The sequence below is a fragment of the Mixophyes fleayi genome, chromosome 2, assembly GCF_038048845.1.
Source record: "Mixophyes fleayi isolate aMixFle1 chromosome 2, aMixFle1.hap1, whole genome shotgun sequence".
Classification (NCBI taxonomy): Eukaryota; Metazoa; Chordata; class Amphibia; order Anura; family Limnodynastidae; genus Mixophyes; species Mixophyes fleayi.
In genome coordinates this window covers 289,502,582-289,517,946 of record NC_134403.1, presented here as the reverse complement: position 1 = coordinate 289,517,946, position 15,365 = coordinate 289,502,582, and positions in this window count along the sequence as shown.

Here is a 15,365-nt window from a genome sequence, read left to right as displayed (position 1 = left end):
GGCAGAGGGGGCAGCGTGAGAGGGGGCAGAGTGACTGGATGCAGAGGGGGCAGTGTGTCTGGATGTAGAGGGGGCATTTTTGCATACAACTAAATAAGTATTTCTGTCCTGACCTAAATACTTATTACATTTTTTTGACCCAACTACTTCTAAAACAGGACTGCTCAGTAATTATTTTGGAGGGGTGCCTTGAAAAAATTTGGAGACTCTAAGGGTGCCGTGAACTGCAAAAGTTTGGGAACCACTGGATTAAGTAATAACACTGGCAAATACAGCAATGTACACTCAACTGAAAATATGTACAAATAAAGCTGGAACTTGAGCAACAAATGCTAGAATAGGGAATATACTGATAAAAGCTAGGTCAACTAAAAGCATGAGATGGTAAATGGTTATAACGTGACACGTTAAATAAGTTTCACACCAACGGAGCCATGAAATAAAGCATGTGGACACACTCCAATGCTGAAGAAGTTACTTTGGGAAAAGTTAAGTTCTGAAAAGATAGACACCTGTGTCTATTAGTCTCCCGGTCACCTCCGCTCCTCCCTTTGCAGACAGTTATGGGTGTTCTACCACTGAAATTAAGGAAACCCGGGAAGAACATGCAGGTTCCAGGCTCCACCAAGTGGAAGCACTTGGTCAGTGAGTAAAGTAGCAATCCTGCTTTAAGGTTTTAGCACAGAGTTTGTGCCACTATATTATTGTTTGTATTAGCTGCAAGAATGATCACCTTATAAGTAGTAATTATTTTATGCATCTTATTTTGGGCACTTTATATTATTTTTTTTCATTTCACTTCTGAAAAATCTTAATTTGGCATTGAATCCAGACAAATATTTATAATATGTCTGGAGCGGTTTTAGACCTCCTTGTAGTATGAAAGATAAATCTATTTTCAGTACTTTGTAAAGTTAATTAAAATAAAGACTTGTGCACATTTTGTACTATGTTCCTGTTTTCATCCAATGTATGTAAATCCTTCCTCAAATACACACATGGATTAACCATTAATGATTAACCATCTCTTATCTTCTTTATTACATATCTTTATTATTGGAAAGTTGAGTGTAACACTAATATGGAACTTTGTTTATCATGTTTCATGAACAGACTGTTTATGAAATCATAATAATGTGCACGCTATAATTACATAATGTTGTCTAGTTTCACTGGCATTAAGTGTAAATAAAATAAAAGATAACGCTTGTACTTTGGGACAAAGGAATGAAATGGCGGATGAACAAAAACATACATTTCAGGTCTTTTTGCTTGTTTTAATGGGAAAATTAATTATGAAGTGGAGCTAGGTGGTGTTGAGCTAAATGTTAACATCTCAGACTATCACCACCCCAGCAGAACCTTCACCAAACGGGAGATCTGAGGGTGGAGAGAGGTAAACATATCTCCAGAGGTGCACTGTCCATAAGTGTAAATGTCACATTAAGTCAATGGACCTGCCACTTTACTACAGAACAACCCCTTTCATGATGTTGAACATCAGTTTTTCTAAAATACTGCTCGATATAATTTAATCTTTGGCTTAAATTAATCATAACAATGAGTTGACCAAGTGGCTGTCTTTGTACCTGTGGCAATTTTACCTACATAAAGCTTGTTATTACTGTGCTTTGAGTGGTCTGGAACTGTCCAGCTTGGCTGAAGTGTAACATGAAAGCACAAATTGCACCCCATTAATAAAAGGATGAGATCCACAGACCATCAGTTCTGATTTGATGTAAAATACATGATCTTTTTGAGGAGTGGAAATGGCCATGCACCTTTCATTACAGCAAGGGAAAAACCTTATGGTATGTGCTCTCCATCCTTTTATCTTTTCTTTATTTACATGTCCATATGTAGTGTGTTTACACCACACGGCATATTCTGGCCAACATACCTTTCTTGCTTGCCCTCTTTCCTGACCTGACTATCCAGCTATTGTTCACCTAATAGTCATAATCACCTCTTCCCCAAAATACACAGCCCTAAACTCCACATATAGACTTATGCCCACGTTTACAATAAGTAGCCCTGTACCCCTTATAACTATGCCCACCATATATTAGCTGTGTGCAGCAAAACATCCTCATACATTACAGCCCTGTACTTTCACCCATGTCTTAAGTCCCATCTCTTTGTTGGTGGGTAAGGTTCTCTCAATATTGACAGGCATGAGAATGCCCTGCTAGTGTGGAGAACCAATGGAGAGGAATCACTGTGATTTCATCCAATGAAAGGTTTGCATGCACTAGAAATCAAAAAGGATTTTAAACAACAAATTCACATTTGTTTTCAATAAATGATTACAACGGTTAATATTGAAACTATGCAGCTTATGCTAGTCAAACAGCAACAGTGGTCCCAACCAATTATATTGCTTATTGCTGTAACTTGGAGAATAAAGTCGAGTGGTCATTGTGAACGCTGGGTTTACCTAAGGGATGACAGAGCTGTAGCTACTCACATGCTGCTAGTTGGACAGCACTGTCATAGAGCAATATTCCCAACAGACCACGTGAAAAATAAATTGCAAAAAAAATATGTGTATGCAAGAGGATATAATGTTCTTAATAAGTTTACAAATTAGATCAATTAAATGTAATCATGGATCTTAGATGCCAACTATTATAAAAAAAAGTTGTGTGTTAAATGAATGGCAGAGTTCATTTGCAAAGAAACTGCTTAGTTAGAAAGAACATTTATAAATAAAGGTAAAAAAAAATCACAAATAAAGGCTGGATTCAAACGCAGGAGGAATAATAATAATATATGCAGCTAACCAGCATACACTGATATGTCAGATACTAGGTATCATACCACGCATTCATGCAAAAATAAGTTACTATTAAGAACTGTAACATCCCAAAAAGAGAAATATTGCAACTGTGTGAAATAGTGAGTGACTAGGTCACCTTCTGATTAGGAACGGGCGGTCACACCCAAGTTAAGATGAAGTAACCCTCAGTACAGCAGCGGTTTTTAGTACAAAATGCTGAGTCCAGAGTGTACCGCAAACACGTGGAGTACTTGGTCTACTTTCCTCTTCTATGCACGGAAAGAATGGCGCAATTCAACATTTTAAACGACTATCAAAAGATAGGTAGTTTGCGTTTTCTCCTCAGAAACAATATCCAATCATTAGAGCGCCTCGTTAGCTATCCTACCTATGTAACCACAGGCGTTCAATCAATTAGGCAAGTTAATTTAAGCATTAGTTTTCCTAATATTAAGTCAATTCAAACCGATATTTGTATAAAGATAATAATAAAACAAAGCCAATTATTTGCTTAGCTATAGCTTATATATTTGGAATGCCAACAGTAGATCTCACATAAGATGTTAAGTAATTTAAAAAGGGACATAGGAATTATGAATTGATTCAATACAGACAAAAACAAAGATTATGTGAATGATTAAATCATCATCTTCATCATTTATTTATATAGCGCCACTAATTCCGCAGCGCTGTACAGAGAACACACTCACATCAGTCCCTGCCCCATTGTCTAAATTCCCTAACATATATACACACACACACACACACACACACACACACACACACACACATACATAGAGAGAGAGAGACTAGGGTCAATTTGATAGCAGCCAATTAACCTACCACTATGTTTTTGGAGTGTGGGAGGAACCCGTAGCACCCGGAGGAAACCCATGTAAACATGGGGAGAACTTACGAACTCCACACAGATAAGGCCATGGTCGGGAATTGAACTTATGACAGTGATGTGAGGCAGAAGTGCTAACCACTAAGCCACCGTGCTGTCCATAAATCCCACATGAAAAAAGGAAATGTAGGTATCTCTATATCAAGGTTTCCCAAACCCAGTCCTCATGGCCCCCTCCTAACAGTGCAGTTTTTCCAGATGACAACCTGTGGATCTGTTACAATGTGCCAGCCAGTAATGAATACACCTGTACTGCACTGTTAGGGGGCTGTGAGGACTGGGTTTGGGAAACCTTGCTCTATATCAAATGAAGAGACCAGGACAATTTTTATCCCTGCACCATCCTGAAACAAAAAAATATGCCCACTCAATATCTCTGCAGTTTTCTCCTTACCAAGAGACAAAAAAAGAGTAAGGATGAGGGGCAAGGACTATCTAAATTAGGGTGCACAATTGTTTTAGGTCCTATGGCCTTATTGGGAAATTAGACACCTCTGATGAGGCCACAATAAAGTATAACTTGCTTAAAAATATAAAATGCATAAAATTAACTATAGGAAAGGCTGAGTTACACCGTTACGCTCAATATTGTTAAAAAGTTCCTATGGGAATAAGAGAGTGTGCTCTGCCACAAAGCCACATGATCATGCCATATGGCATAGGAGGTGTGTCATGTCCGTCTCTTTTAACACATTTGGGGCTCCCTCCCCATTCTCAGTAACATATTATATATATTCTCACCTTTGTATGCTTTGTCCCCGATATGGCTCAGCATATTTTACTTGACAGTACCAGATAAGGCACCAGATATAGTTCAAAATAATGTACTTGAAAGTAGTGTTCAATGTTTTATCTCTGGACATATCAGGCATGGCTCAACAAACTATACTGGTCACCAGATATGACTTACTATTGTACATTTGGACCCAGATATGTCTCGGCATAATATACTTGGCGTGTACTATGGATCAGCCTAATGGAACTCCTAAATTTTGGAACTGGTTCTTAGATTTTGAACATATCTGTGAGACCTGTTCATACTGTGACTTCAGAGTCTGCCCTGGAGCTGATTTTAAGCTGGTGAGCAGGCATATGAGGCCAGTTCAGTGACAATATATTGCAAATTTCATTTACTTACATTTTCCATATCACCACTTTGGGCTATATCAGGTTAGACATGAGGCTTGTTTTTTATTTGAACATTTTAGGACTACCTTGGCCAAGTTACTGTAAAGAGGAGTCTTATCCCTACAGAACAAGTGGTCTCTTCTATTCGTAGGACACTACTAAATTAAACAGAAGCAATTTTACTTTGAAGCTTCCCTGTGCTATTGAGCACAGAGCAATTGGCATTTTTACCCATTTATCAAAAAGGGCCCTGCACTTACGCTTACTTTTAACAAAAATAACAAGTAGCACCATACCTACCCTCCATCAAACAAAGATTTTTTTCAAAAGCCAATGCAAGTAATAACAATATGCTATAGGTAGGAAGCGGGTGAAAGATTTAATTCCACGCGATTTAATTCCAATTTTAACGCTCCATTTTTTTTCATGAAACGGTCCTCTCGCGCTCCAGTAGAAGGTCTATTGCAAGTATAGGGTGTGCGAGAGGCAGCCACGTTAAAAGCTATTCAATTGTTTTTTAACGTGGCGCGTTAAACAGGCCAATATGCTGTGTTATCTCGCATCTCTTTGGGGTGTGATAAAAATAAAAAACCTAAGAAAACTATTTGAAATCATGTAATAATGAAAAAAACAAAACGATAAACTATTGTTTATCAGTAATGCCTAACATGTAAAAGTTGATTTTCTTTTGAACAAATTATGAAAAAAAACAACTTAAAAAATAATTAAATAAAAATCACTAATTAAATAAATTCATGTATGTTTTTGGTACAAATATGTATGTACTAATGTGTTTTGACATAATATAGATGATTCTATAGTAAAAAAAATAGTTAAATAAAAAAATATGCTAAAGAAAGTACTGTAATGTAGATATTATTAATGCGTAATGCAATCTAATGTATGAAAATGTATCCAATACTTTTTTTTGTGTTATACAGGATCGCATGAAAACTCCCCTTCACTCCCCTAAAAACCCGCAAACACAATGAGTAATGTGCGAGGGCAGCGTTCTCTCTTTTTCAATTGAATTAAGTATTCACGCTGCGTTTTTTTTAACGCTGCGGGGGAAAAAACAAAAACAAAACTTGCGGTCAAATGAATTCCCCCTCTCAGGACTGCATTCTCTGAAATAGGTGTGAGGTCACATGGATATTATTTTGTGGCTTGTCAGTTTTGCAGGGGTTTATAAACATTTTTGCCACCTGTAAAATCTCTTTTCGAAATCTGGACTGGGTACAGGCATACAGATAAATGTTAATTACAGTATTGGTAAGGTCAAGCATAGTTCCAATATCTGCAGCAATATTAATGCTCTTACTATAGTCCTCTCTATCTATTCTGTAGTGCATAGTCTTGATTATGATTTGGGTAATAAACCGCATGGTGCACAAACAGACAAAAGTCATTGAAACAGTCACTAAGAGCAACATTGACCTCACCCTCTGTTTCTTTGGTGAAAAACTAATGTGGGTTTGTTTAATTTCACAGTGAACTTTGTTGCTTTGGCAGATTAGCCTTAAAACGATTCCATTAAGTGTAAAGATTATAATGTAGGGGATGATATATACGAGAGTGGTCTGAAACCACACCAAGCTTCCCACATATAGGCTAGGTAGCTCATCATTGTATACACATCTAAACACTTCAGTCTCATTCAGTGGTGTTGACTCATTTGACCAGAAATATGGTACAGAGAGCAGGTAATTGCAGATAAAGACAGACACTATCACACAGACCGTCCATTTTCTAGAACAAAACGTGGGTTTCAGACAGAGAGTTCTGATTGATATAAACCGTTCAATGGTAAAGCAGACCACCAGCCAGACAGAAGAATTGTAAGCTCCATAATTTAGTACATCTCGGATCATACACCAAGGCACTCTGCTCCAGAAGGGTTCAGGAGTGTGGTACTTAAGGATCAGTTCAAGAATGACGATCTGGAGGATGACCATTGTATCAGCCACAGAGATTGCGATCATGTAGAAACGACAAGATGGTGAAAGTCCACAGTCTCTTCTCCAGAATATGAATAATGTTAGTAGGTTTGCTATAAAAAAAGATTTTGTAGAATAAGCTACAATGGAAGAGAGGACCACAACAATATCTATATCTGCATTTTAAATGAGCTGGATCAACTCACATGAGTAAATCTTCCCAGTGTCTTTCAGCTATCTGCTCTAGAACAGTGTTACAGTAAGAGTAGATGATTATATTTTCGCACATTTTATAGATGCCCACTTTCATTAAAGTCCTTATTCAATTTGCCTGTTTGTTAGAGTCAAAGCAAAGCAAACATTTTCTTTTACACCACAACTTAGGTCACACAAAGTTCATACATCCATATAGTTATTTAAATGTATCCCCCCACACTTTCATAGACAGGAGCTGCAAAATTTGTCTAAAAATAGTTTCAGCCATTCAAACCATAACATATATAAAAGAGCCACGGCGCACGACTGTACGGCGATTAATTCACCTGTATGCTACATGTTATTTTTTTTACTAATGAAGCCCAGTGGTTACAAAACTGCTCTGATCCCAAATCCCCGCTTATTTTCCTCTTGCAGTGACATGGTCTGAATTCACATTAAAAACACCATTAACGAAAACCCCAAAGCAATAGAAGATAAGTGGAAAGTGCAAGAGCATAGTATTTTGTACCAGGTTGAGTGGGCTAAGGTATGATTTCAATATCTTTTATGATAGAAGATGTTTGTTTACAATTATCTTAGTCAATTTATATTTTCTGGCTTTAAATTAGATTTCCAGATGGCCTCCTACAACAAAAATGGAAATTCAAAATCTTTTCAAGATGAATTAAGAAAAGTAATTGACAACCAGCCTCCTCCTGGTCTAGTGCATTAGCTATGGCATCTATACGTGGTCTACTGGGGGAGCTTTGCATGCTCAGAAACAACACACATTATAGATCCTGAAAGAGATTGCTATGCGAAAAGGACCAAAACCATCTGTAAAGGCTGCTCCCACAAAAGACGTTTTAAAACATCAGCTGGTTCTTAGAAGAATAAGGACATGAAAAAACAAACATGAAAGAAAACATCAACGTAAATAGACAACACACAAAGGGACAACATATAGCCCCTTTCCATTTATGATTGTGTGCAACTGGCCATTTAAGCCTGGAGTTTAGGACGGTAAGGAAATCCATAGGACCATCTTCATATTATCATAATGATTAATTTTTATTTCAGAAATAAACATTTAGGTAATTATATTTGATTTATAAACGAGGCTTCCACAGCACCATACATAGGGGGGGTTAGAACATACAAGATTATATAAAGATAAGAACAATGTGTACAGATAAGCAGATTAACAAGGACATGGATGCAAATAGCAGAACAAATAATATAGCATAAAAAAACAAATCAGCATAAGGCAAAATAGGGACAGAGAGGAAGACAGAGAGTAGGCATACGAGACATAGGGTACAAATATGAGACATAGGGTAGAGGACATCAGAGCTTGTTCCCAGTTTGTTCAACTGTGTTTATGAACACTTAGGTGTCTCTGTCTCCTGAACAGTATACAGAAACAAATCGAGGAAACTCACTAATTTTTTCTTGCACCCCATAAAGGTGAGCTGAAAAATGAGCAGATTCCTTACCATAATAGGCGGCAATGTGCCCAGCCAGACATCGCAGTGAATTGAATCAGCCCCTTAGAGTGAATGCCAAGATAGTTATGTAAGAATACAAATTAGCTACATCTGTGCTAATTGGTCATCTGATCAAATAGAATTCTATAGGGCAGATTCACTTCTCTGCAGAGTGCTCCGGACCTGTCGCAGGGGCATTCGATGGCGATGTAATATTACAGATATCTCTTTGCACCTTGGTGATTTCTGACAGCTCATATCAGGGAATTGAATTCCCCTCTATTACTCTTCGTCAGGCTGAATGAGAAAAGGCTAGAATGGTGTCATAAAATATGCTTACGGGTCAGCAGTCTAATACAGGTTATTACAAGAGAGAACAAATTCCTGTTACATACTTGAACACAACTGAATTAAATAGAGTTCAGGTGAACGCATACATGTCACACCTAAATCAGGACTGATATCTTACCTTCTAAATCATTAGCACTCTTACAAAAGTCAAACTTTTGTTATCGCCTATTGCCAAATTGTGATTAGAACATTTAACCTACCAAAGTGTGTCTTCAATTAACTAAGTAGATCATAAGCTCTATGGATCATTGGCCTTTTATTAGTAGCAATCATAGGGGCATATTCAATTAGCCTCGATGTTCCTCTGCACGTTATTCGGTACCTCAACATTGTGGATTTCTCCTCAAACCCCTATGGAGGGGGGGGGGGGGGAGGAATCTGCGATGTTGCATCACTGCTAGTGTTCCACAGCACTCCCCAGCTAACTGAATATGCCCCATAGGATTAATAAGACTACTTTGGTTTTTTGTTTTTACAATCATACCTGTAATATAACAAATGACTCAGTGACACAATAAACCATTGAATCCAACAAAAATAAGTAACATTACCTGAAGTCATAAATAAATAGCTAAAAACTACAGAAGACATAAAGCAATGTACTTGTACAATGTAAAAGTTGCAAGATGGTTTACATAAGGCAACAGACTAAAGTCATTTGCTGATGGAGACCCCACTCCATGCAGATAGTTTGTCCTACTTCCTAAATGTGGTAAGTTTCATTCCAATCTGCAGTACTGGTAATATGATTACCTACTGCTATATGAAGGAACAAGTGAAGTATACACTATCTACATACATTTACACACAAACACACAGACACCAAAGACACTGGCTAGAGAGAACTTTACTTAAATAAACGGCTACACTATCCAAATTGTAATAAAATTATATATGGAGGTCATATTTTTGTATACTTTTGGAAGAGTCCAAAAACATATTTCAGAATGTTTTTCTACTTTTATGACAAGATATAAACACAACATAAGAACGAGCTGTTGCAAATGCATGTATTAAAGATAAAGCAACATTTGTTTTAATAAACCAGCTTGGCATTGAGCACCGCAATATTTACTTACATGGGATTCCTATAATAGCCAAAAACGGATAGAACAGTTTCTGCAACCATATCATCCAGTGCTCATTCTTCATTGTGCAGTATCAAATACATCAGTTGCAAGAACTAATCTAGTTAACATGTCTCTAATGAATCTGCAAACACAGTCTCCTACCCTAGGGTTGCATTTCCTCGTCACATGTTTAATCAAACCATGGCTTTAATATACTTTGGTAAACAAAAAATTAAATAAAAAATACACAATAAAATGATGGTTAATTATTAAACAATGGTGGACCGACACCTATATAACAGTCAAGAGAGAATATTTTTTTTTTTAAATACATTTTTATTGGTTTTAAAAGGGTACAAAAGTTAGATTCAACAATATATCAAAAGGTACTGTGGTAATCAATAAGACAATATTAAAGTACAAAAATAGTGTCTAAACAAATGAGAGGAACCAAAATAGAACATGGAGTAACTTCTTACCGAGGTTTATTAGGGGAAGACATACAAAGAGGTGGTTGGAGGCAGGGGCGTAGGAACAAAAATTTTCATGGGGGAAGGGGGTGCAAAAGTCTGAGGACTACCATAGGACTTGGAGTCCCTTTTTCTTGCGTTTGGCACCTCGTTTTATGACAGTTGTTAACAGTCACTGTAGATGTACAAAGACTTCCAATACTATGTTAATTTTTATCAGTGCTTCAGGAGGCCAAAAACTTATTTATATGTTATTAAATACATATTATTAATATTAACTACCAATTAGTACAATATCTGTTAGATAGATAAAAATAAAATTGTTCATCTTAAAAATTTACATTTTTCATAATCATTAACCTAGTTTTTATTCAGATTTTGATGACAGCCTAATCTCATTTGATTGGGAATATTTTTAAATCTGTAGTCACTGCCTCACTTATTATGGTATGTGCTAAACATGTAAATTGCTATAGCTCATGTCTGTTACTGGACACACTGCACAAAGTTCAGTATAAAAGTAATTATCTAGTTGTTCATCACTACAGGTTATTTCTTAAATGATTATGAATGGAAAACGTAGTTTTCAGATAAAAACAAGTAATTTAATCTGTATTAGATCCATACTTCCATACTAAGTCTTTGCCCACCCAAAAGAAATCATGGGGGGGGGGGGGCAACTGCCTGGATGGAGGGGAGGTTAGTAAGCCAATGTGAGAAAGTGATAGTGAACAGCAATGAATCTCTAAGGGAGGGGTAGCTCCATAGTGATTGCTCCAAGGTGACCAGTCCGCCTGGAAGGCATTAGGGGTATTATGCAACATGGCCGTTATACTTTCCATGTGGTAAGTGGCCCACTCATTCTGGATAGTATTGGAAAGAGAAGGTGGGGAGATGTGTTTCCAGTGTGTGGCTATGAGGCAAGTCGCCACATTTATTATGTAGGGGATCAATTTCTGTGAGTGGCGAGGGGTATCAGAAATAGGTCTGGGCAACAGTGTGTATAATACAGAGTTCGGCATGCAGACGTCAGTGATTGAAAAATGAGAGAGTGGACTTCCCGCCTGTAGAGGCATTTTTTTTGGGCAAGTCTACCATATGTGCAGCAGGGTGCCTCTCTGACCACAGACCCGCCAGCAGAGATCTGAGGAATTGGGGAAAGAAAGATTATAAAGAGAGGCAAAACAGTTCCGAAATCTTTGCGCTATAAGTTTCGGATCATATATTAAGGAGCGGTCAGCTGATTTTAGGGATATTATCCAATTGCGGGTGCATCTAGCTTTGAGCTTGTAGGCAAGGAGGGTATCTGCTTTATCCCATTTTTTGTAATGGCTTTGCTTTAACCACTGTAGGGTATTTGCTACAGTTTTGGAGAGCAATTCGTTACTTAACCTCTCAAGGCAATTATCTTATGGTAAGTTAGTTTTTTAGGTCTGTGAGGTCTGCTAGCTGGCTTTCCAGGTCTCCGACACGTTCCTTTTCTGTCCACTTCTGAGCTATAGCTAGATTAATCAACACACCCCTAAGCATTTGAGATGGCGCTGGGCGTATTCAAGGCTCACATGACCATCTGAATTGCCGAGTGATTGGACCAGGACACAGGGAGGATCTGGAGGCCAATGAAGGCTTGAGTGGTCGTATGATCTATATAAAAAAATAAATAAAAAAAAACCAATTTGGGGGTAGAGGTTGTATTGAGCTGAATAATGGGTGTACGTTCTGGATGCAGGATACAAGATCTACCATGCATCATATAGGTTAAGAGTTAGCTACATGCTCAATTTTGAAGATTCCACTATGTGGCTTGATGAGATATGAGCAATGGAGTATCAGTCTAAGGAAGGATCTAGGATAGTATTAAAATCCCTGCCTATTATCGTCATTCCCGGAAGTGAAATGCTGAAAAAAAATCAACATAAAATTCACCCTGATGCCCATTAGGGGCGTAACCTGAGACCAGAGTTATTGGGGTGCACTCTAAGAGGCCTGTAAGGATTAGAAAACGGCCCAGGGGATCTGAGATCGCGGCAATGACAGTGAACGGGTGTCTATTGTGGATGAGTATGGCTGTGCCTCTGTGCTTTGCGTCTGCTGTAAGATATTGTTTAGAGGCTAAAGAGGGGTGGGGTATTCTGAAATGTATTTCCTGAAGGAGGATGGTATCTGGGTGCCATGGTGCGTTTAGTTGGTGAATTAAGGTCTATTAAAATTTAGGGAGAGGAATTTCAATGTCATGGTGGGTAGTGAGAGTGGAGCTGCTGATCCGGTAGGCGGGCGGCTGATTTTTTCAAGGCTACACGTGTTAGGTGGGGGTTGGATGGAAGAACACCAGGAAAGGACGAGGTGGGGGAAGGGGTGTGACCCCATGTCCTGGTACAAAAGCACTCTCCTTTACAGTGGGAGGCAGTGGCCAGCCGCGGGTGGAAGGCTTGCATGGCCTGAGAAAATAGTCAATGCAAGGAGAGGGACAAGAGGGGAACACAATGTAAGATACACACTTTGATAAAACAGGTGAAACATCAAATTATAATATATAAATTAAAAGCAGTAGGTAACCTAATCAACATTGAGGGCCTCTGAACAGTTGGGTGATATGAGTGAAAATCATATTAAAAGGAGAAGACATTAAGTTATATGTAGTAGTACCCTGTCGGGACCCAAGGCCACTCCACGTAGGGGAGGTACAGTTAGAACAGGAGTCCTGAATGGAGTAAGTCAAGTATGTATCACAAGGTCAAGTAGAGAAATCTGAGTAAAGAGCCTAAGCATGTGTAGTTTCAGAAAGATTTACACTATGGGAGTAAGAGTTATAGTTATGACATTTGTGAACTTAAAACTTTCGAAACATAGTTACTGAAGATAAGTGGGTCTGAAATCAAATCTCAGGCCTGTTGCCACTCTGGAGCGGGGGCCGGAGATCGAGTAGAAGCAGGTGGACAGCAGGTCCGAACCATTTGAGGAGATCCAGTCCCTGTTCCGGCGTCTTCACAGAGTGGTAGCGGCTATCTTTAGTAATGATTAGTTGAAAGGGTAAAACCCATTTCTATTTAACTGACTGATTGTGGAAAGCCTTGGTGACAATCATTAAGTCTTTGCGTGGAAGGCACCAGATCTTGGTAGAGTTGCACTTGGGATCCAGCAGAAATGGAGGAAACATTGCGTGCAAAATCCATGAGTTGCTCTTTCATTTTAAAATTGTGAAAACGGATAACCACATCCCTAGGGGGTTGATCTGAGCTCGGTTTGGGGCGAAGCGCTCTGTGCCCTCTATCCAGATGAAGGAAGTCCTTGTACAAGTCTGGAAGCAAATGTAGAAACATCCATCTAAATATTGCAGGAGGGCACCTGGGGTGATGGTCTCCGGAACATTTTTAAATATTATATTATTACACCGATTGCGATTCTCCAAATCTTTAAGATGATCTCCAAGTCAATTTCAGTGCGCAAATCAGAAACCTCCGTGTCAGGGATTTGTTGGTACAGGCAGACAATGTCAAGCTGAATCTTCACAGTACCTGTACAAGCACCCAGTTAAGCTATATCAGTGTACAGTTACGAGACGATCATCCTCATTTCAGACTGGATGGTTTTGGTTACAATTGTGATGACATCGTTAGCTGTCAGTTTCAAAGACACCACAGAGGCCTCATCAGAGTCTGAGCCCATGTCCTCCGATTCCACCGTGAACTTGGTGCACACGTCAGCGTTCTCTAGTGCTTTGACAAATGTGTGTTTGGGTGTAGATGGCACTTTTTTGTGACAATGTGACATTTTGAGTGATCAGACGGTGCCCGATATAAGTTGTAGAGACCGGTGTCAAGGGCTCAGTCAGCAGGTGATGGGACTTCCCAGTAGGGTTCAGTAGTTTAGGTTAATTGGGTTAGCACATAAAATTATACAGGTTTTTCCCCTCGCACCTGGCAACCTCATTCAGTGCGAGTCATAAGTATCTATTCAAAATCTGCATACACTGGAAAGCAAATTTCTGTAGCAAATGACAGTAATTTGCAGTTATATCCACCAAGAGGCAGCAAGTGGTCAGAAAAGCTGTAAGGCAATGATGCTGTAGTGTTCGCAATATCCGTTTCAATGAGGCAGGGGGTGAGACGTAGACACTGCCAGGGAACAATCAATGAGAGGGATTCAGGGTGGCAGTGAGGTGTCAGTAATCAGGGACAGGAAGGTAATCCTGTAGCACATTCCTTCCTACAGTGATGTTGCTACGAGATGTCTCAAAGCCGCAGCAGTCTTCTGATTGACAAGGTAAGTGTGCATGGATGAAAACTGTCTGGGGGATGCTCCTGCAGTGTGGGTTCAGTCTCCAATATAATACCCAAAGCAAAAGTGATCCGGTACTAGAGCCGTTCCTGCATACGCCCTTCTGAGGGTCGGATGTTGTGCTGCAGTCTTACACTGTGTGCAGCAGCAGTAGTGTGTGTGGTGGACAGTACAGGTGTGCTCAGTTCTCAGTGCGGGGAGAGCCGTTCGGCCGCAGGTATTTTTGCTCCTATCTTTTTCTCCCCCTTTTCAGCCGCGGCTAGTGTGTGTGCCAATCGAGTAATTGCAGCATCCGGCAATGGGGGTGGATTAGGCTGTGAATAACCCAGCCCATGGACTGCAGGGGGAAGGTGACAGTCAGATAGGCCTCAGTGGCCGTGTGCGAGGCTAGCGGGTTATGCCTCTCCTTGTGTGGGCTATAAATGATCAGAGGTTTTGGGTGGGCTGCCACAAGGGTCGTGAGGAATATTTGGTCATGGACACCCGACCGGGTGTTTTGTGCTGCGGGATGAAGAGCCGATAGTTATCGCAGCCTTCCACGACGGCGCCCTAGCTACGCCCCCAAGACAGAACAATTTAAAGCAACAATGGTGTAGTTAGGCAGCTCCAATTTACATACTGCATAAGGAACATGCAAAAGCAGGTGGTGGCTCATTGCTGGTAAAATCAAACTCAGGAGATTGCAGCCTTATTTGTCACAAGTTATTCACACAAACCCACAGTTTAGTAAATATACCTCTTGGAGTCCACCATTCAGTTT